Source organism: Manis pentadactyla, chromosome X (genome assembly GCF_030020395.1).
Source record: "Manis pentadactyla isolate mManPen7 chromosome X, mManPen7.hap1, whole genome shotgun sequence".
In the NCBI taxonomy this organism is placed as follows: Eukaryota; Metazoa; Chordata; class Mammalia; order Pholidota; family Manidae; genus Manis; species Manis pentadactyla.
The window spans coordinates 34463658-34489212 of NC_080038.1; the positions used below are offsets into that span (position 1 = coordinate 34463658).

Sequence of the window (25555 nt, forward strand, 5' to 3'; positions counted from 1 at the left end):
CCAGCTGGTCCTCCTTCCAGTTCTAGGCTAGGATTAGTTACAGAAGATGGATCACCTCGCACACCTTTGGAGACAGGAGCCAGAATTCACCCAAATAAGAGATGGTCTGAATCCCCACAGGGCCCCACCATTACATGACTGCCATAGCGCTCCATTCTCTCTGCCCACAGGATGTAAATCTTGATGCTGTCACCTTGAATTTTTATACAAAGGACTCCTTTTATTGGAATAACTTCGGGCAAAGGCGATTAGATTCCACTGGCCATCAGAATCAATTGAACAGTGAGCTGTCCTTCCTGAAGAGAAGGGCCAGGTTCCAGTACTTGCCTTTCAGAGCCCTAGAGAATTCACAAGGAAGAAGGCCCAATTTTAAACATCATCACTTTCTGAAAAAACATTTACAGGCCCATCCCACATTATTCCAGAACGGCATAAGAAAGGCAAGGCAGGACTAGGGGTGAAAGAGCTGCAAGAAAGAGCTGGAATCTTTGACCTATGCATGAAGGTATGTCCTAGACAGCCAGTAGGACTAGCTAAAGATTGCTCAGTAGTAGATTTAGGCTCAGTGGTGACACCTCCTGGGTCCTACTCCAGATCTGCACCACTCCAAGACAAGCTTCGAGTCCAGCAAGGGCACTTAATGGGTTTGGGGTTGGTCATTCCCACCTGCACCATCCCTGCATAAGAAGCCCAGGCAGAAAGAAGTTTCCACCATGGCCTTCCTCTCTCTCAGCATTGGGATAGCCTACAGCCCTTCTTCCCAGGTTTTGTGAGGTTCATTGCCATGACCCAGAAACCTGTGGCTATCATGAAAACCACCTCAGGGACACTAATGTGTAATTATTGCATGGATTTACTTAAACGTAAATCAGAAGATTCCCATGAAGGCAGTTGATATGATTTGCTATATGTATTTGTATATATAAATGTCATAGCCAGAGATACACAGTTTTGGTTTGAACCATCTGTTTCAGATTGCATTACTGTTCCCAATTCTTCACCCCACCCTGTATCCACACCCTTTGCCATTCATCTGGCTAGAGGTGGAATGTAGCTCCCCATCCCATCAATGTCAGGCCACAAGACATCTTTTGGCCAATGGAATGTAAGCAGAACTAACAGTATGCAAGTTCTGAGTGCAGAACTTAATAGAGTCATTACATTTCCACTCTACCCTCTTGCACTTTTGCCATCACCATGAGAAGAACATGTCCCAGGTAGCCCACTTGTTCATGGAGGATGAGAGACACATGGAGCAGACTGGTCTCAACCCACACTTGGAGTCACATTCAGTTGAGCACAGTCTAGCTCAGCTAACTACAGGTGATCCGTATGTAAGAAATAAATGCTGATTGATATAAGCTGCTAAGTTTTAGGGTAGTTTGTTATGCAGCATTATTGTGGCAAGCACTGACTGGTACACCACTTATGCCCTTTATTCTGTCAACCCAAGACCCATAATACACCATCTAAAAGAACATCACATCTCTCTCTATCCTCTTACCCATCTTAATTCCTCATAGTACTTATTGCAACCTGAAATACTATATATATTTTTTGCTCTTGTATTTATTCTCTTTCTCTCTGTAGTAAAACAAAGTTTTATCATGGCCAAGATACTGTTTTGTTTCCTGCTATAAATGCCCAAAGCCTTGGGAGGTGCATAGTGAGTGTTAAATTATGTGTGGAATGGATGTCTATAAGTCCTCTTTGTCCTTAGTTAATATGCCTCTTATCTAATTTATGTTCCTGTGTGCAACTCAATGACTTGGCAATAGGCAAAGTTAAGGAAGAAAACATTTTGTGGAGAAAAATCTGCAAACATAAGACCTCCATATGTTGTCCCTGATGAGGGATGAGTTATTCTTCCTCAAGGAGCTGCTCATGGTGGTTAGGGCCCTAAAAACTGCAGCAGACCTCCGGAACTGTGACAAGACAGCAGGTGGCCTGGCCAGTGCCATTCAATGTTAGTGCAACACAGCTCCATTTCTGTACCCCGTATCAGGGGCTGTCCTCAGCCTTAGGAGGTTTCTCTGCATGCTAGTTCACTGGGGGGAACTTCAAAGGGACTTACGTGGCTTCCAAGAGCTGTCAGAACATTTGACTCGCTGGCATTGTGCCAGCATCACACGTTAATTAAATTATATGGCAGAAACACCACAATGTCAAGGTCGGATATTACAGCCATCAAAGCCTAGCATTAGGCTCAGTATTTTACAACACAGAGCAAAGTATACCTTTAAACAAATTTCTTTATCTTTCCTGTGTCCTCTCTCACCTCTGGCTCTTAAGACATCCACCATTCGACCATTTCTATGTGAATAGCATCCCAAGCAACTTTGTTTGGGAGTCCATAAGACCCTCCCTGGCTTGTCAGACAGTGGGGCTGTCTGACCCTTGACTAGGGCCTGAAACAGGCCTTTGTGAGCCTGGTACTCCCCAAGAGCAAGGTGTTCTTGCTGGCTCTGTCCCTAAAGTAAATGCTCGTTCTTTCTTCAGAGATGGTTCTATCAGCAGGGAAGCAACTAGCCAGGCTAGAAAATGGGGGGGGGGAAAAAAAGACTTTTTCTCCAAATGTCTTTTTAATAAGCACGGCCAGAAACTGTCCATGAGTGTGGAAACTGTCCCCAGGAAGCCCCCGCCACTTACATACTATGCCACTCTGCCTCAGCTCACAGCAGAGTAGAGCGCGGGCAATTCTCTCAGGCAGGGAAGGATTATGAAGCTACATTCCTGGTTTCCTTTGGCCTCTCTCCCGGTTCCTAATGAAAACTCAGAGGCCACAAACTCAGGTCACATACAATCAGCAAAGCAAAGTCAATACCAAATGTGTTTAAGTCTCAAGTCTCCTCAGTACATAGACATGACCTTCTATATGCCAGGCACTATTTTTTTAAGTGCTTTATGTCCATTGGCTAATTTAATTCTCCCAACATTCTGACATCAGTTATTACCCTCCATTTTATAGATGGGCAAAGTGAGGTGCCCAGAGTAACCACCTAAGGCCACACAGCTAGTCAAGTGGCAGAGCCAGGTTTGAACCTCTGCAGTCTGGCTCTACCCTGTCAACTACTGTGTTGTCTTAGCTTTATTAATCCTACAAGCTTTATTAAATGACTGCTATGAACAAGGCACAGTGATAAGGTACCAGGGGTTGGGGAAGGGACGATGAACAAGCAGTGTGTCCATGAGGGCAAAGTATAACATTTTAAGATCAAGTTAAACTAATTTAGATCTTTGAAGGGGTTTTGAATTCTTTCCAAGGTAGGCGCATTGAATAAATATAGCACTTTTGAAAATCTGCCTTTGTATATGGGTATTCATTGTACTGTTCCTTCAATTTTTCTGTGGGTTTAGAATTTTTTTTAAAAAATAAAATAATTTTTAAAAATTAGCCTTAATAGACTATCTGGGGAAGGATAAGCAAGAAACCAGGAGCAGTGGCTGCCCGTAGAGAAGCAACTAGGTGGCTGAGGAATGGAGGTGGGAGAGCTACTTTTCCTCTGCACACCCTGAATAGCCTTAGAATTTTGTGACACATGCAGGTGTTACCCGTAACATCTGCCATTAATGTGACATGGTTTGGGTGGAATCTCAGGAAACAGCAGAGTTCCCAGACTCCAAGGCCCTATTCAGTAGTCAGCCATTCAGAGTTGGGGGGGGTGGTCTTATCCAGCCGTAAGTGGGAAGCAGTTAGAAACATACCATCCACCCTTTGGCTTGACAAATATATGCCTGAGGAGGAAAACCAAGTGCAGCTCTTTGTCCTGGCTTTAGTTAGTGTGAGCGCAGTGAGGTCTTCAGGCATGTGGCATTTATCTCCCTCAGGGAAAGGTAAGCTTTCTAAGGAGGGGCCTGGGGCCTGGTAGCCCCGAGTCTCCCCCAGCCACCCCCAATAGCTGCAAGCACAGTGCCCAGCACACAGGAGGGGCTCAATGGAATGCTTGTTGAATGACTGCCCACCTTCTGCAAACGGCCTTGTGGCCCAGTGCTCGCTCTTTTGTAGGTGTGGGTACCTCTTGGGGCCTTGATGTCATAATTATAGCCAGTTAGCAGTGCTTCCCAGCCTTGATGCACATAGAACGTGATGTTTTTATGACGCGCTAGGGTAAACAGTAACCAAGTGTAACACTTGGTTCACAGCTACCCAGCATGGCTGCTCTGCTGCTCAAGGCCTGAAGCTACCAGTCAGGGACTTGGGCCACACCCAGACACAGCAGGCCACCCTGAGGGGCTGGCCCACTGGCAACCCTCTCAATCTTGGGCAGCTCTGGGTTCAGCGGCTGCAGGGGCCATTTGCACTGCCTCTGAAACTAGCAACCTAGATTGGGAAAGAGAGGGCTGAGAGGGCCGCTAAAGGGCAGCAGGGCTTCCTAGGGGTTGGGCTGAGTGTAAGGGTGTGTCCAGGTCTGGGGGCGATGCAGGCCTGAGTAGTGGGCTGGAAAGGGCGCACTGCCAGCTCTGGCTGGCCCACAGCCAGCAAGTCTGACTGAACTTGGGCCAGCCCTGTTGGCCCACAGACTCTGTAAGCTGAACTGCTCCAGCGCTCCTTGGCCTCTTTGTTTTCACTTCCCCACAGCTCTCCCTTAGTGTTTAGGAATGTGCTTTGAAGGTTCCAGCGTGTTTCGCCTCTGCTTAGGGAAACCAAGAGCACAGGCTGGGCTGAAGCCAGATGGCTGCAGGGAGAGCACCTGTGATCACACTGTGAACGCCCCAAGGGGCAGGTGGAATCCGGGGGGCACAGAGTCAGGGGCACTTAAGCCAGCCCCCCTTCTCTGCTGGGAGATTTCGTTTCCAGGGCTAAACCTTGGAGAGTCTCGGGTTTGTTTTGTTAAGGGAGGCAGTATTCCCTTACCAGCTCCCCCAGAGAGCCTACATTTGTCCAGGAGCTTTTGGGGATAAGCTACACTCTTCTATTTGTCCAGGGCAAGAGAGAGAACTGCAAGGAGTGTTCAAGCTAGAGAAGTTGCCTCCTCTATTTGCATTAGACTCATTTTTCCTGTCCTGCCTTGGGAAATAGTCAGGCCCTCCAAGGAAAGTGAAGTGAAGGGTCCTGGCCCAGATGGCATCTCTTACACCTTCACCGCCAGGAAGACAGTCTCACAGCCAGGCTGCCCTCCTGAAAACCTCGCTGTGCTCTTGGTTAAAAGTGGAACCTGCAAGTGGCTTCTTTCTTCTCTTCTCCAGCCCCCTTGCCCACTGTCCTTCATGGCCTTTGTTACCAGACACAGAGAAGAGACCAGTCTCCCCTGCTCAGTCCTTTGAGGGCTTATTGCACTATAGCTTCCTTTGCCCAGAATCATGTTTGCCCACAGCAACTACTTAAGTTCTAAATGACTTAAGTACCAGGCTTCTTCAATGACCAAGAGCACTTGGATCTCTCTCTAACCAGAAGTTACTTTCCTCTTCTGATTCTGTTTTCCAAAGCAGGGAGCTCTGGGTTCTGGTCTTTGGCCACTAACACATCACCTTGAGCTAGTGTTTTCACCCTCTGAACCGATTTTCTCAGCTGTGTTAAATGGGGCCTCAATCAAAGCCCCAGCGGCTGTTCTACAATATCTGCACATGCTCCTGTTTGCCAGCTGTCACTTTACCCCAAAGTCGGGCCATTTTGATCCTGCCTGGGTCCTGGTCTTAGTGGGGTCCCTGGCCTTCAGCTGAGGATTCTCCCTCTGCTTTTCCATGATCTGTTTAGCTTCACAGCACATACCTGGTCCTTGGGCTCCTGGCACGTCTGTTCCTTTCTATCCTCACAGCCATATACAGCTCTAGCTCCTGCGTGCGATGGGGCCATGGCACATGAGAAATAACTCCAGTGCCACAAGGGCACCTGAGTCATTTTTCTGCAACTAGCATTGTCTGTTTGGAGCTACAGGAGACCTCCATCCTGCCTGGTCATGACACAGGCCCTGTTTAGTTACGTGGGGGCTCTGGGTTTTTTTTTCTTCCTAATTTCCATTTCTCCTTGATTTCAGCAGAGTTAATGTGTACTCCGCGGCTCTGCTGAGGGTAAACACACAGTGCAATCAGAGGCATCCCTTTCTCCTCTCTCTCAGAAGATTCACTTTCTCTGCCCAGGTAATGACAGCCTTTTCCTCCCAACTTCCTCTCAGCCTTCATACATTTAGTGCCCGTTGCTCTGGATAGACTTTAATTAGGCACCAATGCACCCAGGGGCAAGAACCAAGGACCCCTCTCTGGCTGAGCGAATGGGGCTCAGCTCCAACACAGGAGTCTGCAGCCAGCCTCCCCTGGCTGGTAAGTGATGGGCTGCCAGCAGGTAGAGGAGGTTGTCCATTCTCAGCTAATGACTGCCTTAGGCACCAAGTGATGGAAAATCCAGGAGGGCTGGTGAGCTGCTGGGTGCAGCCAAGGACAATCATATGGACCAGTTTAATGTGGCTGGGGGTGGAGGGGGGTAGTGGCAGAAGGAATATACTGTGTGTGTGTCTGTCTGTCTGTCTGTGTGTTTCCTGGTCTCTTTTCTCTTCCCTCCCCATTGCCTCTCCCTCCTTCTTGCTCTCGACTTCAGTTTTCTCTTCTGTTTCTAGCCCACGCGAGTTGAAATTAGAAAGGTCTTTGCATTCATTTATTTGTTTTAATAAAGACAGCATTTTAAGCAGCATATTTGCAGCAATTGAGTGTTAAACTAAACACCAAGCCAACTAAATGTGTTAGGGGGAAATGAAAAGTCGGTTTACCAGAAACATATAATTAACACGTTCCCTGACTTTTCCTAAGCCTTTGTCTGGCTGAGGACAAGACAGAGGAACCATAATCAACTTTAATAAAATGAAAGATGGTATCAAGGCAAAAGGGGAACAAAAAAGTTTGGAGTGGGAAACAGTCAAGGGGGGTTCTTGTGTTACAATAAGTATGTTTAAAAATGAATCTTTTGTTGCCTTATTTTTAGTCAACAGCCATTTTCTCCTTCCAACTACAAAGGTTCCAGAGGCTCTGTTTTCACTGTACCTGCTAACGACTGAAGCTGAGACCTGGGGCGGGGAGGGGGAAAGTAGTACAAGGAAAGCGCAGGAGATGCATGGGAGTTTCCGGAGCCTGATCTACCCAGGCTCCTGGAAATTACTATTGCACAACACCAGAGTCTTAACAGCCTGACTTCCAATAAACTGTTCCTCTCCTTACCCCTTGGAGAAAGTGAAATAAGACATTAGACCTTCAATAATCTCATATGGTGATGATCAATCAAAACCCAAAGGAGAAGGCCAATTTATAGAAATTGTATCTGCTTCACTGGGCAGCTGGAACCAAGGAGCTAAAATAACACTGTGCTAGCCTTTGATGTGTGAAGTTGCCTAAAATTGACAAATGCCAAAAATCATTGCCTATACACACAAGGGCTTTTCAAAGGGAAAGGGTGCTGAGGCCTGTCTCAGGGGGATCACTATAGAGACCTGCCTGCTAAAAGGCGCAAGCACGTGTTTAGGCCACATCAAAAGTATTTATTTTTATTATCTTTTGGCTATTTTAAGTTGGCATTTCCATCTTTCTTGTTTGTTTTATGGCCAGTGAAGTTTATTTACTGAATTAACTTTTAATAGATCCTCTACTTTGTTCTTCAAAGTTGGCTTCTAGGACTCTGGCCTTTTTAGCTAGGACCTCTCTTGCCTTTGTAGCCAGCTCTCACAACCAGCCCCTCACCCCAATCCCCATCCAGGAGGTGAAGGGCTCGGCCTCTGTTAACTCCTTGCCTGCTGGTGTCTTTTCTCTGTAGCTACTAATCACCTCCTTTTGATCACTGCCAAGTTCTCAGGTTGAAGGAAGGAGAAAGGACCTCTTGACCATTCTGGCTGGCTTTCCACATGAGCCTGAAAATGTCGACAAATTTGAAACATCTGCCGGACTGCTTTGGTCTGATTGCTAAAATATGCCGACCTCAAGCCCCCTCCTCCCCCTGCCCCTCTTAATCTGTTTCATATTCACAAATTAAGCATTTAGTCTGGGTAATAAATCAGGGCGGTTTACGAGACTCACACGAGACAAACAAGCGAGTAGGGCGCAACACAAGCCCCAGGAAACGGAGTGCGCAGAGCTGCCAGGAGTGGAGAGCTCCACGCGCTTGAACGCTGAGAGCAGCCCTGGCGCGCCCTGACACGCCGCCAGCACCCACACTTTGGCCGGTCCTCGAGCGGGCGGAGTGGAGGGGTGGCAGGGGTGCAGTCCCAGCCCGGGCCCACACCCCCTCCAACCTTCCAGGCGAACCCGTGGCGCCCAGCCCACCCCAGCTCTGGGCAACTCGGCGCCCCCGCCCCGTCAAGGGAGGGACGGCTGGTGAAGGCTACAGCCTCACCCTACACACACCCTGTGGTGGGCCCATTATGTCTCTCCAACCCAGGGAGGCTGGATGTCCCCTCCCCCACCCCTCCCATCCGGCTGGGCACGGCCTCAAAGATCCCAGGCCCACACTCCGCCAAGAAGCAAACGATCCCTCTCCACATCCACGTGTGACCTCCTGGGCGCTAGTCACCGCCGTCCCCCCCATGTCTACGCGTTGCCTCCTCCCAGGTTTCAGTTCTGGCAGCCACAAAGCTACTTTCAGATTCAGAAGGGGGCCGCGGGAGAACGGCTCTCGTTTAGAGTGGATCAAGGCTTAAAAGAGACATGGGGAGGGGAGCAAAGGCACAAACAGGGCCCAGGCTTTAGCGACCACCGAAACTCAGGGGGATACAACCCGTGTGTTTCCCACCCTCCAGGGTGCATCAGCGAAAAGCGGACCTGGACCGGGACTCTCGGGCCAGCCCCAGTCTAGGACCTCGGCGGACCCCGAAGGGAAGAGTGACCCAGGTCACCCCATCCAGGCCTGAGTCGCCCTTCCAGGTTCAAGTTCCCTATCGACTGGTGTTCTCGACGCTATGGTGGGACGCGGCGGCAGAGGCGGAGGGCGGGAAATCGGAAACAAGCAGCCCACCCCCGGACCAGGGGAGGAGGCATAGGACCAATTCCCCCACCTCGCAACACAGAACACACATCGCCCTTCCCCTCTTATCCTAGCACACATTCCGACTGCGAAAGCCATTACCGCCAGCGCGCGAGAGACTTTTTAAATATTTACAGCCCGCTCTCCGCACGGTAGCCTGATCCATCTTGTGGACGCGGAGGCGGGGCGCGGGGCTCCGCTCCGGGGGAGGTGCGGAGCCGGGGCTGGGGGACGCCGGCCGCCTCTCCGCGTCTCCCCCCGCGCCCCCTGGGTCCTCCCGGAGCTCCCCGCCTTGTCCCTCCACCAGGTGGGGCGGGGGTCGGAGACTGCGCGAAGCGCGCCCCGGGCCCTGCCGGGGCCTGAGCAGGAGGGGGGCAGCGTCGGGAAGGAGGGAGGGCCCGGAGGCTGATTTAAAGGTTCTCACCGGGAAGCGAGCGAGGCACAGACCTGAGAGCCGCCGCGCGGTGAAATCCGAGGAGCTCTCTTGGCAAGGAGGGGCTGTCAGAGGCCATTTATCTCTCGCCAGAGTGGAGGCTCGGCTCCCACACCGCCCGCGAGTAACAATGGCAGCGATCAGCAGCTCTGCACGCGCTTCAGTGCATGAATGGATTGCGGAAGATGCCTGCGCTCCTTTCGGCTCAGGCGGCTCTCCAAACGCCCCCTCCCCGCCTGCCGCCCCCGCCTCCCCTGGCCCGCCCTGGCCTCCGGGCGGAGAACGCGCGGTGCGCCTCGGGGTGCGCCTCCGGTCCCGCGGCGCGGTCACTCTCACCTCGAACCCCTCCCGCCCTCCCCCTCGCCGCCGTTCCCAGGGCTTTGGCACCTTGCCGCCGAGTGTCATTAGGGGCTGAAACTTGACACAAGTCTTCCCGACTCAGACACCCCTGCCAGCCCCCTCCTTCCTTCGCTCCCCTCGTGGCAAGTTTACTTTCAAGGAGTTGGTCGGTGTTTTCTCCTGGAAGGCTGGCCGTGCGCGGGCCCAGGGTAAGGGGGCGGCCTAGGGTGTTGCGCAGACCTGCGATACGCACACGCACTCCGGGCACCCCCACCCGCACCCATACGTCTGGCCAACTTTCGGGTCAGTAGGCAGAATCATGTACTCAAATTCTTGGCTGCTTACAGTCTCGAGAGTTCGGGGAAGCCACAGACGCCTCGAGGTCGGCCGCAGAAGTGTTCCCCCCTCAACTCTGCAAAGCAGGTCTAAGAAAAGCCCCTCTCCGTTGCTGCCTAGGGCTGGGAGCGATGGGGAACGCAGTGAGGGATTATCGGAGTCCTCTTGGGTTTGCTTTGGTGGAGCTAAACCAGAATCTCGGGATGTTTTAGTCCCGGAGGTCGCCGAGCCCCGGATACGTCAGCCTGGGTCGGGGGAGGAGGCGCCAGGCGTGGGCACTCGCAGCGATCCTAAGGCAGTGCCAAGTAGCCCGCGAGAAGAGGCCGAGCTGAGCCTGGGTTGAGGAAAGGGGGCCACACGTGCGCAAAGGGCAAGGCAGCGTAAAAGCCGAGACGCACACGGAGAAGCAGAGAGCGACCGGCCAACCCAGGAGACTGGCGAGGGCAAGAGAGAAGCTGGCAGCAAGACAAAGCGGGAGGAGAGAGCCGAGGCGGCTCAGCCGCAGACCCGGAAATGCAGGAAGGAGCAGACTCCCAAGCCCCAACACGGAGGCGTGCGCAGTCAGGCCCTACCTGGCATACCCCCGTTCGCGCGCCCAGGGGACGCTGACTCGGACTTCCAGCGGGGCCTACTGCCAGAGCTGATTTTTGGTCTTGGGCCGGCTTGGCGAGTCAGCTTGGGCCTTCCCTGCACCTGGCAGCGTCCCCGGGGTGGTCTTAACTGATTGGGATCCCTCTGGTCTCCCCCTCTCCTGGAGCCCGGGACAAAGGTATGGGTTAGAGGAGCTTGGCACCTTCTCGGGACACGAGCACGGCCCTCGGAGACCTCCTCTCCACCCTAGGGGCCTTGGGCAACTCTTTATCTGACTTGGAGGCGCTGAAGAGCCACCCTCCACGGAATTAACACTGGGAGCCTCGCAAGCTCAAGACCCTTACGGCAAAACCCACACCCTGCCTTTCCAACAATCAGGAACCAAGACTGGATTTCCCGCAACAAGGAACAGTGTAATGCGGGAAGAGGTCCCCAGCCTCAGGTTCTCGCCGCTCCCTGTCACCGACCGCACACTGTGCCCAGCAGCGGCCACCCCCCCACACCCGCCTCCCTCCCCACTGCTCTCCCCGCCCGACTACCCCGCCGCCTAGGAGAGCGCCTCTCCTCCCTCGAAAGAAGCGGAGCGCTTTCCCGAGGCTCTTGGATTTGCGCACACTAGGTGCACCCACCCCATCACACACACACACACACACACACACACGTCTAGCCCTTCCTCTCTCCCTGCTGGTGGGTGCCTCGCAACCTGACTACCTAGCCCTAGCTCACAGTCACTGGCAGAGCAGGAAGCCTGGGAGACAGGGCAGAGGTGGCCAAGGGAAAGGAGAGGAAGGGGCCTGTAATGGAGGAGGGGGCTCAGGCCTGAGAAAAAGAAGGCAGTCGGGAGACACAGCCTGCAGGAGAGGGGGAGCATAAAGGGAAAGCCAACACTAATCCCTCAGCCTGCCTACGTGGGGCCTGACAGTTTACAAAAGCCTTTTCCCTGAATATTATCTCATTTGCGCCAGCCTCACCACCAGGCTGTGAGGGAGGTAGGGCAGATAGCATTACTCCCATTAGCAGAGGAGGGAAATGGGGCCCAGAGAGGTTGAGAGGTGTGTACCAAGGTCCTAGAGCTAAGAGTGGTGGAGGAGGCCTAAGGCCTGGGGTTTCCTGCCCCCAGGTTCACTTTCCTGTTCAATAGAGCTGTGTGTGTGTGAGTGTGAATATCTGTGTGTAGGGGAAAGGGAATGGCTGGACAGCAATGAACAGTTCAGTTAGGGAAGTCTAGGAAGGAAGGACACAGTCCTACACCTCTTCCTCTACCAAGTCTCCCCTGCCTCTCGGTAACAGCCTTGGACCTGGCCCCAACCCACCTGCCCAGGGGTAAGTTGTTAGGGCCCGGCTGTGCCTTCAGCAGTGGCTATCCCAGAGGTCTTGTATCTTTGGGAGGCCCGACTCTGCTTGTCTGCTCAGCTCTTCTCTCTGCTTGTCATCCCCTCCCCCAGCCTCGGCTGCAGGATGCCTTGCGTCCAACTGTGGTTTCCGGGCAATAAAACAACTATTAAAGTCTCAGGCACGGCTGGTGATTTGCATCACATCCTCTCGTGCATGGATTCAATATTTAATACACAATATTGAATACGGATATTAAAAATCAATAGCTGAGGACCCCTAGGGAGGCAGCACAGTGCGATCCTGCTTCGGGAACACAACCAGCTCCTCCAAAAAGACAGGAACGGCAAGTTCAGCCAAACTGAGCCTAGCGCCAGGGAAAGTGAGGAGTAGTGAATGCTTCTCAGCTTCCTGGTATGCCTAACTGCACCATTTGTAAGTCGAGAGCTAAACAGAGGCCAAAGGAATGATATGCCCCCAGGCTTTACGAGCCGGGAGTGGGTGCGAGGGTGGGGTAGGATTTGTTTCCAAGCAAGCTACCAGGCCAATAGAACTATTTTGGTTACTGTTTGCATTTTTGTTTAATTCAAGTCTGAGTCCTTCAGGCAAGCACTCAACTCTTCCCACCGTAACGACTCCTTCCCCAGACCTCACGATATTCATCACCATGGGCCCCATGGGGAGTTGTTGGCATAAACTTTCAGGGAGATGGAATAGGAATTCCAATGGCTGAGAATATTCTTTGCACAGTAAAAGAAATGTGAATGCCTGATACCAGGCTCAGAGTCGCAGGATCTTCTGAGACCCCTCAAGACCAGCCCTCAAGACAGAAACCCTCAGGCCATGGGACCTATTCAAGGGCCTGGTGCTATCTGGATGATGACAGAGGGAAGGGGAAAACTACCAGAAGGGGTCCGGGACATCAAAGCACCCTTGCTCCAGAATGAGAATCCAGATTGTCTGTTAAACCACCAGGAAAAAAGTGAGCTCCTGCGACACAGAATTATCTTTTCAGGCCTGAAAAGGAACACAAATTACTCTTTTTAAAAAATCAAAACATAGAAATGCACTTTACCCTACACAGAAACAAGGTTCTCACAAGCTGATAGGGTACAGGTGAAGGAGAATAACCACCTTTGAGAGGCTTCATTTTTTTCCGCTACAGAAAGAGAAGAGAAACTAACAGTGGGAGACACACTTAGGTTATCTAATTGGAAGGGCCTGGAGGCTTTTAGATGCCAAGGAACTAGGTGAACTTGACTTACCGAAGTGCCATCCTGGACACCATTATATTAGCTTTATAGATTCTCTTTTTATCATAGCTTAAATCATTATGAACTGAGTTGGAAATCTTGCTCTGGTTATAAGTACATGGAGAGGACTCCTCAGGAAAACCCCAAAGTGGCCGTCCAGGTAAAAGTTAGAAGGCAGGGAAAGAGGTGTTGGAAAATGACAGTTAATGAGTCACTGGCCTTGTCTCTTTGTTCCCTGACAGTTGTCAGAGACCCATCAAAGGGAGGGAACAGGCGCCTTTCTCAGAACTGTTACAGGAAAAACTGACCCTCTCTTGCTGCTACAGATACCCTCAGTGGTATTCTCAGACCCAGCCCCCTGTGAGTTTGTGTGTATTTATGTACTTCAGGGCTGGGGGTACAACCACTTTTACAATATCGGGCCCTGGGCCTGTGAAACCCACTAGCAAAAGTTCTATTCAGAGGGAAAGACGTTCTAAAGTGGGCATTGGATATAAAGCAACTGCTCTAGCACCATCAGCAATGTCTTCTTCAGTCCTTCAGCACTACCAAACTACCTCACTTGTTCCCACTTTGGCCATGGGGCCAGGCTTGGGGCCTCTTACAGACCCATGCAGACCTGACAGCTTGCAGACCGGATACTTTACACCTAGAGGGGACATTATGGCTAGGGTATCAGACAACAGGCCAAGGAAGAAGGGAGGCACAGCTGTGGGGGAGGGGGGCCGGGCCCAGAAGGGCTGGCTGGCACAAGCTTAGAAATGACTACGTTTGGGGAAGCGTACTCCAGAACCCACTGAGGTTGACAAGACACTTCCTGGCCCCATTTGGTACTTCAAACCGAGAAGGAAGCAGCCTTGGCCCTTTTGGGTGACCTAGGCCCAAAATGTAGAAGTGTTCCTCTGCAACAAGTCCCCAGTGCTGAGAAGGATTGGGGGCAGAGCAGGAGGGAGGAGGTACCTTTGTGCCTCCCAACACCCCACCCTTTTGTAACATTTTCCTGGAACTGAAGTCACTAGTGGAGTTGCTCCTGAAGCCCCTCTGGCACTGTCACTACCTCCTGGTGCAATACAGCAAGGACAATGGCTTTCTGCTGAGAGGATCCCCTGTATAGTATTTGTGCTTACCAAAACAATTAGCCTCAGGTTCTGGCGCAAAGCCTCACAGTTCTGGTAAGACTCTACCTCCCCTTCCGTGTCCTGTAGAAGAACACCCCCGAACTGCTGGGGTGAACACGGAGCCTGAAGCCAGGGTCAGCGGAGGCAGGGTCCCCCACAACCAACAAGTTGCTGGAGGAGATAACAGCTGTGGGAAGGGGAGAGGAGCCGCAGGCAGCCACGACTGAACGGTTGCGGTCTAGAAAATTCAACAAGATTCCGCCGAGGTGGCGGCGGCGGCTCCAATTAGCTGAGCCAACTGGGAAGGCAGAGAGCGAGGCGGCGGCCCCGCCGATCGTGCCCGGGGCGAGCAGGCGGGCGAGGGCGCTGGGCCTCGGAGCAACCCGGCGGCCCTCGCCCGGCCCCTCCCGCGAGCTCTCGGAGCGCGCCTAGTGTTTACACACTGTCCTTCCGAAACGGGATCAAGTTTCAGGCCGCGCTGGAGGCGCCGGCCACAGGCCCGGGAGAAGGGAAGATGGGGCGCGGGATCTAAGGCTGCGCTGCGCGGACTAGAAGGCCTGGCTCGCACAGGCACAGCTAGTGCAGCGGTGCCCCCCAAGCGGGGGATGAGGTAAAGTCCTTCGGGCAAGGTGGGCAGGGGCAAGTGTGGCTTGTGGGTACTATCCGCAGGGAGAAGCATCTCCCAGTCCCAAGAGCGAACTTAACTCCGGCCGAAAACTTACCCCTGCAAGGGGAAGAACTGCTCAGAAGCTTGGCGCAACGAGGGCTCTGAGCGCCCCCTGTGAGCTCTTCCCCCAAGCCCTTTAGATAAACTACAGGCCACACTGGGCGCTGGGACGGCCTGTGGGCTAGAGGAGGTACGCGCTACTAGAGAACTCGAGCTCCTCGGCGCGCCCAAGGGCCGGAGGACTCGCCGCTACACGCCTTCTCTAACCTGACTGCGCGGCTGCCCCACGCTGTCAGGCGGCGGCAGGTGAGCCTCCTGCAGCACAGGCACACTGTAAACAGCTGCGTGTGTGCCCTCCCCGCCCCGGGCTGGAACCTCACCCAAACACCCTGTCGCCTTCTCTCCAGCTCCCGACAGAGCCGGGAGGAACGTGAGGGCGGGGGATGGGGTAGGGAGGCGCAATGCTTTTGTAGCCGAGCCTGGGGAAAGAGGGCCCCCAGCCCATCCCTAGGCCACCAGGGCCTGGGAGCGAGCGTTCGGAACCTGCAGGGGTGTGGGGTGCTGCGAGGAGGGGCAGGAGTCAGCGCCTGCCCCCTCCCCACTGAATGTCGGCTTTGTTCCGGAAAACAAGGGAAGCATTAGGCTGCTGCCCCCGGGGAAACACAAAACTTCTTTTTGAATCTCGGGAAGGGCGGTTGACTGCACTACGGGGCTCCCGAGACAGAACAAGGAGGGGAAAAGCTGAGAGGGCGGGCGGAGACAGGGAGACTCCGGAGAGAGGACGACGGACAACATGGTGGGGGGCGGGAGACCCGGGAACCCGACTCGGCGCGAAGGTGCCGCACGAGTTCCAGCGAGCAGCCGGCCCGGCCAAGTGGCGCCGGCCCAGCCGGCGGCCGTGCCAGCTTCCTGCCCTGCCCAGGACCGCGGAGCAGTAGGGAACGCCACCGCAGGCTGGCCCAGAATCGCAGGACAACAGCGCGGGTGGGGGCGTAGGGGTGAAGCCGCAAGTAAACCCGGAGTACAACTTTCCGCACTCCCCCACCCCAGTGGGCTCGGACCCCGGGCCTGTAGGGCGTCGACTCCGGGCTTTCAACCTTGGAGAAAGAGGGCAAAGGCCCAGGAACCTCCCCCGCGTGGAAGGTGGGGGACAGTCTGAGATGCCTTTGGTCTCATTTGCTGATCGCTAGTCCTATCGGCTCCCAGGTCCGCTGTGCCGTTCCGAGGGGCTAGGTCAGTTCTAACCTGGCCGGTAGGAGCGGACAAGGGAACGGGCGAAAGCAAACCTGGAACCCCGTAAGCTCTTCAGCTCTGCGTCCTCCCCCAACCATCACCTCTCACCTCGCCCTTCCCTCACGGAAGAAAGGGAGGGCACCCAGGTTCTGCCCCACCCCCAAGGGGCGCTCCCCTCCGCCTGGGAAGCTCAGACTGAGAGCAAGGGTTTTCCCCCTTTCCCCTGGGCTCGCTGGGTTTCTAACTTCCTCTAAACCTCCCTCCCTCGCTCCAAAAAGCCCCGAGGAGAGGAGCCGAGAGGAAGCACGCCGCTAGTGTGCGAAATGAAGACCATGTGTGAGGACGGCGGCATCAAGAGTGCAGCCGCCGGGGGTGAGGGGTAACGAAGGCCCCCGCGTAGCCCGAGGCTCGGGGCAGTAGCAGCCAGCGCCTCTGCTCCGCGTTGGGGACGCGGAGCCGCAACAAGAAGCAGCGAAGAGACTGGGCTGGCCTCATGGCTGGCGGCAGGGAGGGAGTGGGAGGGGGTGCTGCTGCGCTGTGGGGGGCGGGGGGCGGGGACGCAGCCCCAGCTTCCTGGGCCGCAGCTGCGACCGAGGGCGCAAGAGCAGATCGTGCTCGGTGGCGGCGGCGGCGGTGGCGGTAGCGGCAGCGGCTCGGGCCCGCCGCGCTCGCAGCTGAGAATCAACAAAGGGAGGCGGCGGACGAGCGGGGGAGGGGCGCCGCCGAGCGTTCTCTTGCTGCTGTGGAATAATAAGAAATAATTAATAATGATAATAAGAGAAAAATCCCCGGGCTTTCATGGCTCTGGGTTTCCGTGTGGCTGCAGCGGGAAGCGCGCTGTCCTTGAGGCGGCCTCTCTCGCCTGGTCTGCCTGCCCCTCCCCCTCCCTCCCTCCCCGGGAACCGGGAAGAGAAAGGTCTGCAGCTGACAAATATTATCCATTCTCCCCATCGATCGCGGAGTGTACAGATGTGAGCGCTTGATGTGCCCGCGGAGCGGCGGATCCTCCCAGCTCGCTCGCTCTCGCCCAGGCTCCGCTCGCCGCCCCCTCCTCCCCCTTTGTTCTCCTCCCCTTTCCCTCTCTTTAAATAGATTTCAGGGCGCTGCCTGTTGGAGAGCAGCTGGCGATCTCTCCCAAGAGAGGGAGCGAGCGCAGCCCGAGGTGCCCTGTCACCAGCTTCCCCTCCCCCACCTCGCCTTCTCAGTGTGGGCCCACCCCCACCTTTCTCCAGTTTCCAAAACACCCAGAACACCCACGTCCACTGCACCGCAAGTCTCTCGGAGCCTTTGGACCGCTCGCTATCCCCGTGCTGTTCCTTGTGGCGGTGTCTGTGAAGGGAAGGGAAGGGAAGGGAAGGGAAGGGAAGGGAAGGGAAGGGAGGGGGTGCAAGAAGGGGACCCGGGGACGTGAGGGAAGAGCCGAGGGTCGGGATCTTTCCCCGGCAACAGCAAGGACGCAGCCCCGGTCACGCCGAGATAAGACAGTTTATCCATTAGGGAAAGTCGGCGGAGGCAGCCCTTTTATTCCTCTTTTGAAGATGGCAGATTAAGCCGGCAGCGTCCGGTCTCAAAGGGGCCGGCCGCTCGGCGAAAGGGTTAACCCGTCGGCCGGTAATCGCGGGCACGCACACACACACACTCACACGCGCGCGCGCGCGAGCGACGCGCCCTCCCCACCCTCCCGAGCGCCCGCCACAGCCCGCAGTGAGCCCGGGGCTGGAAGGGGGGGTACTTGGGGGGAGGGGCGGGGCGGGCTTAACCAGGCCGCTCGACTGAGCCGAGGCCACCTCGCCGTCTGTCACTTAAAATGATTGTCCTCCGCTCCGTTCGGTGCGGTCACTACGGGCTGTTAACAGGCAGTTGCAATCAGTTTCCGAAAGGTCAGCCAAGGTCCTCCGGCTCTCGCAGACGGAAGGCATTACGAAACCGCTTTTGTATCTGCAGGCACTTTAGAGAAAGAGGCGAGGAGGGGTGCACCGCAGCGCCGCGGTCCTGCGAGCCTCGGGAGAGGGGCGGGAGCCGCGGGGCGGGTAAACTCGCCTCCCCCCTCCCGCCCCCGCGCCCTGGACTCGACAGCGGGGACGCCACCCGGCAAGTGACCCAGGCCCTCCCGGTTTACATGGGGAAGCAGGAAGGAAGGGGGGAGCCGGCGGCACGGGAAGGAGGAATGAGAGGAAGTGGGAGAGGCGTCCTGGCTCCCTTCGGCCCGTCTGCGACCCACAGCAGGACCCGGCCAGGGGAGGGCGGCCTTGGGTGCGGCAGGACCCTTCTCGGACTCTCAGGTTCTCTTGACGTCGGAAAGTGGGGCGGGGGTCGGGGTAAAAACGGAGACCCTCGCAGAGCGAGTCCCCGTGCGGTGTCTGAAGACGCTGCCGCCGCCGCCGCTAGAAGTCGTTCATCAGCAACCAGTCCAACCTGCCAGTGATAATGTGCGATCAACACCAAATCACCCCCGCCAGGCGCGATCCATCATCGCTGCACGCCGCGAGCCCGCGTGAGGCTGACTCGGGGCTGGGGGCGGGGTGGGGGGTGCGGACCAAGAGGCGGCCCCCCTGGGCACTGCGACTCTTTGCACACCTAGCTGCCCCTCCCGGAAGCCTGCACCCCGGCGTTCACTCCAAGTTCCCCAGCCGCAAAGCGTAGATCCGGTGGCTCCGAGTTCCCGGCGTAGGTGACTTCGGAGTCCTTCGCGCCCTGTTACCCAGATCACACCCTACAAAGACAGCCCTTCTTCGGAGCAGTCCTGCCCGTCCCTTCCCCCTCCGAGAAAGCCTGGCTGGCGGGAAATTAATATTTAATATCGTGAAATTGATTAAAGGACTGGAAGCCGACAATAGGGTGGAGGGGAAGGGTAGGGGCGTAATTAAAGATCTGAGAGTCGCGGCCGCTGCTCGTCTGCCCCAGCAGCACACGGCCTTTTTAAGGCTGAGGCAGGGTCGTGCGGGCTGAGCCCGGCGATCCCCTGGTTGTGGCCTGCCCAGCCCAGATTCCGTCCTGGCACCCGAGGGCAGAGGGCAGGGGTGGACTTGTACTAGAGGTGGTGCATAATCTAAGCGCGCCAGGGGCTAAGCGGAGAGCCGCGCCTCCCTTGCCCGCCTTAATCGTGGGCTTCTCTTGGCCGCAGGAATCTAAGGGTCGCGTGCTGCAGTTCTTCGTTACGAGTTCGGCACAAAAGCGCCTTCCTGTCACGGGGAGCGGGCGCGTCCCCTCTGCGACTCCAAGGTTCCCAGCGCAGTCCTCACACTGGGCCCCTCTCCGAGGCTGCCTCCCACGCGGCAGGGAGTCAAGTACACCCAGTTCTGTTACGGGGTTGGGGTGGAGGATCCTGAAGCCTAGGCTCTCTGGGGCTCCCTGGTTCTTTCCCGCCCAGTCCCCACCTAGGGCCGCTCACGCTTGGGGCAGCTTAACTCGTTCAGCTGCACTGCAGATGGGGCCTGCCGCTCGAGGCAGCGGTCTCCAGGGAGTCGTCACGGAGCCAGCTCGGCCGGCCGCCGGTCGTGCAGTTTACGGTTACTGCGCCTCTGGGAAGGGGCATGAGGCTGGACAGGCTAGAGGTGGGTCCACCCTGGCTTGGCTACCGGAGCAGGGCCTACTATAGAACTTAGGTAGGTGCAAGGTCAGCGATAACCCCTTAGCGCTGGCTACGGTTCAGAAATCTGATGGTTGGCTCAGTGGAAGGATGAACCCCAGCTTGTGGAGACTGGCTCCAAAGGGCCACAATGAACTTTTTCTTTAATACGATTTACTGTTTGGTGAAGCAGTCTTACAGACAAGTACCAACAAAGTGTGCAGAGAGGAGAAATACACATAAACGAAAGCAGAATCCTTGACTCTAATCAGCTGGGGAGCCAGGAGGGCCTGCTAGGCTCCAGGCCCACTAAAGGAAGGTCAGGACTAGGGAGGAATAGGTCCATTCTCGGGTTTATGACTGTACTTGAACAAAGCACCGGGGGCTGCCTAAACTGGGGCAAAGGAGAGGTAATAGGGCCCACGAAAGGAAAGGCTGGTGTGACTGCTGCCTAGGTGGGTGGAGGAAGTGTTCTCCATAAGAATAACAAGCCGGTGCAAACATTATGCAGAATGACTATTTCACCAAAACAAAAAAAAAGTTCACATTTCAGCCTCTCATGCTGAGCTGATAAGCAACATGCAAACTTTGGATGGAACCTTGAACCAGTGGGAGGTGTCAACCTGCAGTTTACAAAGGGCAATGGGAAGCTTTTCCGGGTACTTCTCTGTTCCTACCATTGTGATTCTACCTGCACCAGCTGCTCCCCGGGGGGGGGGCCTTCTGACCTCCCAACCTGAGCCGGAGGCGAGATCACTCAATGTATCACATTCATCAATGCCATTTCTGGTAAATTGGACCTCAGGTTTTGGAGTGTCCTAGGAGTAAGACAGTACACAGTGCGCATACCGATGTCAGCAAATGTGACTAGCCGCATACGTTCTGTAGCCTTTATTAGATAATGTGGATTTCACAACCAGATGTATCATATTCTCCAAGATATTCCTGATTTCCAGAGGGCTGGGCTCTGGGTCTTGAGCGAGCAAAATCCTCTCTCCAGGGTCCCGGTGCTGTGTAATTGTGCACCAAAGATGTTCAGGGCTTTCAGGGCTTACTGGCCGAGCTGCCAAGGCTGGAAGAAAGGCTTGGGTGTGAGACCTGCACCCAGTGGTACCCACTGGGCCTCTGTCTATCATGTCTAGTCCCGTATATATCCTCCCCGAAGTCCTTATCTCATCCAGGGCCTATCCGTACCTCCTCCTAACGGCAGTCTGGAAGTGTTGGGTGATAAAATACCCTTTGTGGCCTGTCCGGGTAGGGCACCTGGCAGGGAGTCTGTCTGGGGAAGTCACTGGACCCGGTCCTCAGGGGCCCCTGTGGGCCAGGGAGGAGCGCCCTCCTCGCTGGGGTAACAGCCGCACGTACAGGCTCCCAAGGGGCTGCCGCCTGCCTCTCCCCCGGGCACTGACGGCCCGCGAGGCTGCACGCCGGCCGCCATCTTAGTACCCGCGGCGCTGCCCCCGGCGGTGGGACCGAAGGGCCAAGGCGGCCGCGTGGGTGTTCCCAAGCTGCTGGGGGGCGCACGGGGCGCCGCGTCCGCTCCCGTCGGAGCCCCTCCGCGTAGCGGGTCACAGCGGACCCCTGGCCTGAGGCGACCGCTCCTGGTTAAGTGCGGCCTGTAGTCGCCCCTCGCTGCATCGCCCGCGCGTTTTTTAATCCCGCGTTTTTTAATTCCGAGAAAGGACCTCTTGTTCCCAGACTCCTGCAACAGTCAGCGCGTTCTCTCCGCTTCCGCGCACAGCCGCCCGTCCACGCGCCCGGGAACTTGGGTAGTCGTCCCCGACTGCAACCCGCGGAGGGAGTTCCCGGGGGGCAAGGCCTAGAAACCCAGCCCTTCCGCACCATTCCAGCAATTTCTAAGTCGCTTTCGGGGCAAGAGAGGGCTGGAAAGTTACCTCACTTTAAGGAATCTTGATTGGAGAAGACTAACTCCACTTTTTGACACGCATTTATGGAGAGTTTACTAAGGGCAAGGCATTGTGTTAGATCCTCAGGGAATTCAAAAGTAGAGAAGTGAATTTTTCGAAAAGGCATCCCTGGCCTTCAAGTAATTTACCATCGAGGTAAGAAGGCCGACTTGTAAATGACTAACTAAACACAAATAAAAGGCACCGTGAAATTAATGTAAACAAAGAGCATGCGACCTGCAGTAAATGGCCTGGGGAAGGGCCAATTAATTATTTTAAAAATAACCTTTACTTCTAAAAATGTAAAACCAGTTCTGAGAAGGAAGGATAAAAACTTACTAACACTGGGTAGTTCAGGGTTCCAGGGAGTAACAGCCATCACTTTTGAAAGATTGATGTTTAGGAAAATTGGTGAAAGTTTATTTAAACTAAGCAAAATTCCAAGAATCAGAAACTTTGGATCTACTTCTCAGCTCCTGACTTTAGCTGGGTGGTAGAGATGCAATTTTCCATCAAAACACAATACCCCCATGTGGAATCAGTGAAACTCCTACCACACTTCATAAAAAGAAAAGTAGTAGAAAATAAAAACTAAATGGAGGATTAGAAACTTCTAAAAAGGCTTCAGACTTCAAGAAAATGTGAATTAAACACACACACACAAAACAGAAAAGATCAGCCTATTTGCAGATGGTTTCTACAAGGTGAACGTGCCGAAAACTATCCCAAGATGATTTGTACGCAGGTTGGAGAGTGTGGGAAAATTAGTCATAGGTCAAAGAAAATTAAGCAAATAAAAAAATGAAGCGATTATTAACTCCAGGGGGAGAAAATCCTACAACAAAGGAAATGCAATCCCTGAAGCTCATTTGCCTCAGAAATAAAAAAAAAATAAAATAGAAAATACATGTAGTCACAAAGTAAATACTGGATATGAATTTAATAAGAAATTATGATCATAGCTCTATTGTGATAATAGGGGAGGGGAAGTATGATCAGAGAACAAAAATCCTCCTCTACCGTACTAGGAGGCCAAGAGATGATAGCTACAATGGATTATTTAAGAGAAGGTCACATCTAAAATTACTTAGAAAGATGATGGAATCTACCAGAAGAACAGGCAGAAAAAGGGAGAGGGTTACTCACAGGGACCTGCTTTTTTACACCAATCCTTTACATACTATTTGGCTTATAAACCTTGGGCAAATATTCCTTTGTGAAAAATAGAAAAATGAAACTCTGAGCACTCCTGAACAGTCACAATGATGTAACTAATGTCCTTTGAAACTATCTTCCTTTAACATACCCAACTCAAATTACCCAAAGTGTGGAAAGAAACAGGGAAGGAGCTGCATGGATTTTGGGCTCCTGGCCTATACATTATCCTGATTATAAGGGAAGAGCAAGTCATCTGAATTTGCCCTTCTCAGGAGACACACCGTTTATGGATTTACTGTGAAAATACTCTTCCAAGTATTAATAGAATTCTGAATACCAATACCATCTGTCCAGTATAGAAATGAACAAGAGTAAGCTTTACAGGGCTTATTTAGAAGGCTTCCAAAGGCTTACCCTACCAGCCTATTGCTAACACCAGAAAAGTCCCTCTTTGGAGTGAATTTTGATTCAAATTGCTTTCTCCAGATGATCCTACACTTTTAAGTGTAAATTATCTTCATCCATTACACATTAGTGTGAATTTTAGTTCATAAGTAACTTGTTAGGATGTCAAACTCTATTGCACTACCTGTTAGGGTCTTACACTCAAATGCCTACATCCAGTACATAAAGGCCTGCAGTTAACAGCCCTTAAGGGCTTCACATTCAAAACCAAAAAAAGCATACCCACCCCCACCCTCCCCCAAACTCCCCCCACCGCCCCCGTGCTGGCTAAACAAGACACATAAATAGGGTGACACTGTTTTTTAACTCTAAATAGAGCCTAGGAAGGACCCAGTAATTTATGAACACTGGACCCTGCAGATGAGAGGTGACAAAACAAAGAGTGAGTAAATGGGCCTCTGCTCCAACCTGCTGGGTCAGCACTGGCTTGGTCTGCAGCCTTCGGCTAGCCCACTCTGCTCCCAACATGCCCTTTTGACCCCTATATCCTGCCCTGTGTCACCATCTCTTCTCTTGATCAGAGTGAGAATCTGTTTCTCCTTTGCCCTGAGAAAGCCTACTTAGTAACTTTGTAAGAATTCTTGAAAGGTGTGCCCATGGGCCTGAATTCCAGCCCTCATTCCCTGTCTTGGCAGGGGACTTTCGTGCAGTGCACAAACTGCAGAGCCTGATGCAGCGGCCATGCCAGAGAAGCAAGCTTATTTCAGGGACTACCCTGGAAGTTGCTTAGTTCTGACCCATTGAATTTGGGTTCCTGTTGAATTTGGGTTTCTTTGGTTTCTAGCATCGAAGTAGCCAGCCCCACAGGCTCTAATCACCTGAAGGGAGGCTGGGGTGAGCCAGGTTCATCCAAGGAAATCAAGGTGAGGTCAGGAAAGAGGCAGGAGAAGGGTCGGAGTTCATCCTGGAATTCTCCACTAACTCTGGGGCTTCATTTTCATTGAGATCTAAAACATGAACATCATGCCCCAAAGCCTTTGCTGAAAATTAAATCTTCATGAGCAGAAGGAAAGCAGGCCAGAGGGTGCACATGCCTTTTGGATTTTAAAAAACGGGAAAATGATTAGATTTCAGATTTAGGGAAGGTGTGTCACGTTGAGGGAGCCAGAGAAAATAATAACTGCCAATTCCAAAGCAAAACAAAATCATGTTTTTCCACCACGTTTCTATCTCTGTCTCATAGTCGAGCCACAATGAAATAGCAGATCAAATAGCAGATCAAAGGCAGAGGCAAATACAATTATGTTGCCTGTGAAACCCCTAGCATGAAATTAGAAGTCAAACTCTCCATTCAGGGGTTAGAGGCAAGGATAATGGGAACCTGGGGCCTGAGAGATGTACCCAGCTCCTTTCAGTTGCAACACTATCCACGCTGGGTATTTCAAACCATACCTGGGGGGTAGTGGACAAACATTTTAAGTATTAATTTATTGTGAGAGTAATACATTATTTTTCCCACACTTACTTTAGTAAATGCAATGACTACATCTCCAGCTTTGTACCCACATGAAGATATCTATATGTTGCAAAAAAAAAAAGTGATTGCTAAGTACATAGTGACAATAATGTTGCCTGAAGCAATAAAGTGTTACAATGGATCCCCCTCCAAGATGGCAGGAGGATAACGGCAGCCAGATTGACAGTACTGTTCCCTACCTGCTTTCCCCTTCAACTGAAGGGCCTAAGCCCATCTGATCCCAATACCTGATTCTTCCTCATCCCCTTCCCTCACTCACCTCACAAGCTCACAGAGCGCTGTCCTTTGATATCATCTATTTTTCATAAAATCCATATTTGCTTTATGGATCTTTTACCCCAACCTAATTTTAGCTCTCTGACTCCCCCACCCCCATATAATTCATGTGGCCTCTTGAGGTACAAACTCATATTGTAACACAGACTATTCTGTTTAGAGCCACTGCTAATTAAGCTTAGCTCTCAAGAGTGCCTAGCATGGTTTGCTTGCTTTTTTCCAATGGCCACAAGTTCTTTGACACTCCTCCCAATGAGAGGTATGGTCTCTGTCCCTTTCCTTTGAATTTGAGTGGGCTTGTAACTATGGTAGAAATGATGCCTCATGACTTCTGAGAGTGGATCAGAAAAGGTGATGCTGCTCTCATTTTGTTTGCTGTCATGCTGGTTTTTGGAGCCCTGAGATGCCTGCCACTGTGTAAACTTCAAGGCCTATTATCCCCCTCAGCCACTATACTATGAGGA

At 53.3% G+C, this 25555-nt stretch overlaps 1 protein-coding gene and 1 long non-coding RNA gene across 4 annotated transcripts in view; one reads left to right on the top strand and one right to left on the bottom strand.

The window, feature by feature from the left end:
- Nucleotides 1-25555, bottom strand: part of BCOR (BCL6 corepressor) — a 108909-nt gene that overhangs the window by 70962 nt on the left and 12392 nt on the right. Inside the window, exon 1 of one of the 3 annotated variants that reach the window (XM_036879506.2) lies at nucleotides 9386-9588. The exons of the other annotated variants lie outside the window; for them this stretch is intronic. The gene's annotated coding sequence lies outside the window, so the exon portion shown is untranslated. Of the gene's footprint in view, nucleotides 1-9385; nucleotides 9589-25555 lie in introns of those variants that run through there. 3 annotated transcript variants of the gene reach the window in all.
- Nucleotides 11282-25555, top strand: part of LOC118909247 (uncharacterized) — a 51957-nt gene continuing 37683 nt past the window's right edge. The window contains exon 1 of the long non-coding RNA XR_008995255.1: nucleotides 11282-14950. This is a non-coding gene — a long non-coding RNA (uncharacterized LOC118909247). The remainder of the gene's footprint in view (nucleotides 14951-25555) is intronic.